The sequence below is a fragment of the Ornithodoros turicata genome, chromosome 2 (genome assembly GCF_037126465.1).
Source record: "Ornithodoros turicata isolate Travis chromosome 2, ASM3712646v1, whole genome shotgun sequence".
Classification (NCBI taxonomy): domain Eukaryota; kingdom Metazoa; phylum Arthropoda; class Arachnida; order Ixodida; family Argasidae; genus Ornithodoros; species Ornithodoros turicata.
The window spans coordinates 60,770,882-60,775,196 of record NC_088202.1 but is presented as its reverse complement, the minus strand read 5'-3'; positions in this window follow the sequence as shown (position 1 = coordinate 60,775,196).

Sequence of the window (4,315 nt, the reverse complement as noted above, 5' to 3'; positions counted from 1 at the left end):
TGTGCACGACCTCCTGTCAGCTTTGGATCAGAAAGTGACTTGTGTCTCGCTGCCAATGTTGACAACACTAACTTTGGCGATGTTGGTCCTAAATTAGGAAACCGGATTTCAAATTCCACTTCATACCGATCGTTAACTTTTAACTCCAGCGGCGTGTTTATTACTTCACTTCCTCACAACGTTCTTTTTGCTTAATTTGCGCAATTTCGACTTGAAAACTAGGCAACAGCGTCCAGAAAAAACTAGTTTCGGGTTGTTTCTCGAAAGGCCCATTCACATGCTCCGGGGTAGACCGGCTTTAAACTACCCCCACACCTAGTTTAAATCAGTCCTATGCAAATACATGGGAGTTAGACCATGGCTAGGCCGCCGGGTTTACGTCGTGTCAACGGCGAACGAAGTGAGACGTTGAGGGCAAATATTGATTGGAGTGCAACAACATTCGCCTTACGAACGCTTCTAGTAGCTTTACAAGTCAAAACTTACCTTTATTTCGCCAAAAAAATCCAGCGAAGCGTAGATTAGGCCTATGCGTTGTGCACACAAGCTCCATGGAGGCCGCCATGGGCCTCACGGTAGCCGGGTTAGACCAGCGGGGTGGTTGTTCGTGATTGGCGGGCGAAGTACTCACGTGATCAACTTAAACCTGACATCACTAAACCAGTGGCTAAGTGGGATTGATAAATAGGGGCAGGGGAGTCGATAGCACCGCACCGTCTTTCCATTCCGGCGGTCCGATTGCTTCGTGCCATCAAAAGCTGTCCGTCGTCACTGGGCGCGTTAGGTCTGTGCTCCGGGAGCAGTCCCCCTTTCAGGGGATCACTTAACATCTCCAAAGTGACTTCCGGTGCACGTTCCCGGGTGCACCCTGCGCACCCCTTCTTCGATGCTGGGGAGCCAGGGAACGCTAGGGAAGAGAGGAGCCAGTTCGGGAGCGTGACGCATGTTCCGGTGTACTGCCTTTCGAAATGGCGCAACCGTTGCAGCACGTTGCAACCGACCATGCTTTTTGTGTTTCCGGAATCATCAGGTGTCGGCGGTAAATAGTTCTAATATTGTAGAGGACTGCTACGGTCTACTGCTACGTTTGCTTAAAAGCAGACGACAGAAGAAAGCTCGATAGGTGGCGCGCGCTCAGCGGCTCTGGCGCTCGGCTTCCGGATAGCCTCACAAACACCATTAAGTGGAGACACCAAGGGGAAGGTTCCCCTGAGAACCCGGGATATGGCGCTCGGTAGCCTGCCTAACGCGCCCACTGGGAAGCATATGACAGTGGATGCCCGGCGAATATCGATGTGAATCAGGGCAACCAACCATCCAACATCGTCTCGGCATGTCAGCGAAATCCACAGGGTGAGACTGCGATGGACTCCACCCATCGCGCGGAAGCTGCCGTCATGGAGATTTCCACTCCTGATTCCTGATGAACGCATACACGGAATCCTACATACTCCTAGAGCGCGTTCCTGGAAGCGCGTGAGCATCGTAGCAACCGTAGCATCGTAGAGCCGCTCATTGCGAAAGCATGAACTGCGCAACGATACGATACTACGGTGCTCACGCGCTGCCAGGAACGCGCTCCTGGCGTGACCACAATACGTTACGATGACGTGTCTCAGACACAGTTATGGGTAGTGGTTCGCCGTGTCTCGCCATGTCCCCGCGTGGCGCCAGTTGTACTCCCTTTCGCCGCTCAATTTAAATTCGCTCCTGAGAATACTCCTCGCATGACGAAGGTAAAATTTTGGTTATAGACCCAGACAAAAATTTGCTTTCTGATGAAAACGAGAAAAACTCATTTCATAGTCCCTTTAAACCTTTTCTCTGTGCTGTGGCATATTTAGACTTGTTTAGCAGTACTTTTCTTATTGCAATTTTTACCTGCCGCTAGCATTTTGTTGTTGTTCTGATCTTGTGTTAGCGGTTACCTTGCAATTATGCCTACGCGCTTGTCTTACGCCTTTTATCAATGCTTTCGCATATTGAGACTTGTTTGGCGGTGTCTTTCTTGTTCCAGTTTTCACTCGCCATTAGTATCTTCTCATTTTTGTCTTTCACGTATATCTCAATGGGCAGTGCCGTGCATGCCAAAGGGAGTCTGGCCATTAATGGCACCTGCCTATACCTGAGGCTCCACCCACTTTCTGAGGTATCTAGCCAATCACAGGTCGAAATACAGTTATCTATTTTTACATCCATCCAGTACTTATACCTCACCCTTATTTACTGGGCGCTACACTCTTAGAAATGAACTTCACCGCATAGCACGCTCCAAGCCAACCATCATCTCGAATGATATCGTTATCTGCCCCGATTTGTTGAAAACGGGAGGCGTACGCCTTTTTTGTGACACTTATGCTGTTCATAATTGTCACAAAAAAGGCGTACACCTCCCGTTTTCAACAAATCAAGGAAGATAACGATATCATTCGAGATGATGGTTGGCTTGGAGCGCGCTATGCGGTGAAGTTCATTTTTAAGAGTGTACCATTTTGGAGAAAATTGATGGATTTGGATTGAAACGGATATCACTGGTAACAGACGAAAACGATGGATTTTGCGCCCACTTTTATCAACGCCATCTGCACGGAGAGAGGCATGCTGGGAAGGCTCAGAATTGCAGAAATGGTTGCTCGCAGAAGTGATTTGCCAGGATGGCGGTACAACCGCTTCTTCGTAGCAGACGACAGCCGGTATGAAGTTTTATATCACGTAATGTAAGTACATTGAATCAAAAAGGAGCAAAGGTGTATGTATAAATAAAATGCAATTATATAATGCAAAATCCTACGTATAAGGGGCGTCCTTCTTGCTATTTTCCTGGTATCACGATCTTAACTAGGCCTAACGTTAGCGACGAAACATCCCATTTTCACGTAAATAATGATGGCGGAGCGAAAGTTGAAGCTGATTTTGCACATGCGTACATGAGGATATATACTCACAGTATGAAATTAAAGTAGTCTGTGAAAATTTTTTGTCACGAAATATCCGCTTCGCCGTTCCAAGCACCATCCTCCATTTTGGAGAAAATTTGGTGTCATGGCAGCTCCCATGGAAAACCGTAACCAATGAAATGCGCATAAGTTTGATTGACAGGTCGAGCCTCTTTTTTAGGCTCCTCCTAATGGCCAGACTCCCTTTGGCATATACGGCACTGTCCATGGGGGGATTGTGGCGCCATCTGGTGTGATGCCTAGAAACTAGCTTGCCACCCACAGTCGATATCTGCAATCATCGTGCAATAGATACCCACCCGCAAGTACCTGAGTGTTTTCTTCAAGATGGCATCGTTGATTTTCAGATAAAAATTTTAATTGTCACGGTAATGTAGAAATACAGTAGCTGAGGGCTACTGTTTGAAGTTTGATAAATGTAGGTCAGCCCCTGCGCTGGAACATACCCGCACACTTTTTCTTTCCAGCAGAAATTCAATGTCGCTTAAGGTTGTGGTCAAAACGCGTTACACGCCGCGGCTTGCGGGTGCGGTACCAATTTACGCACCAGCGCTTTCCTCTACAGGGCGTTTTTTTTTAAGCATCCTTTACAGAATTTCTAAAATAAAGTCATAAGAGCTATTTACATACCGTTTTCGCAGATGGGTTATGTGCCAGGTGAACGTCCTCTGCCAAATAGACCTCTCCCTGTTTGTAACGTCATAGTGTTCGACAGCGCCACCAATTTGGTAGAGTTGAACTACTGCGCTCGAAAAGTGCATATTTTCGGTTTCGGCTCATTTGCGTTCCAAATTTTGGCAATTTATCTCTCTCTCTCTCTCTCTCTCTCTGAATATATATATATATATTAAGTGAATTAATGAATTTCGGGTAATTATATGTCCAGTAGTTATATGCACGTTCCTACAGGACGTCCACTTGGCCGCGTATCCCGTCCGCAAAAATGGCATCAGTGTGATGCTCTCACAGCTTTAAGACAAAAATCTGTAAAATATTTTTAAAAGAACACATGGTACATGCAGGAAGTAATAAATAAATAAGCAATAATTTTCTGTAAATAGAACAGTGCTGCAGTGTTTAATCTTCTCAAACGTGAGCTTTAGCGGAGGTTGATTACAAGAATTCCAGTAATCGCTTTCTGCATTCCACTAGTCCCAAGTTCCTTATTATAAATCAAAGTTACTACAGAGGCGTGGTTCTGGAAAGCAAACACCTCCTGCACGATTGGCACCGATGTACATAACGACAGGGAGCACAGTACGGGTCATCTTCGCAAGGCTTCCTGAGATCTACGTATGGCCAACCAGGCCGCTAAAAAATGGCCATGAAAGTGGAATTGTTAAGCTTCCGATAATGGC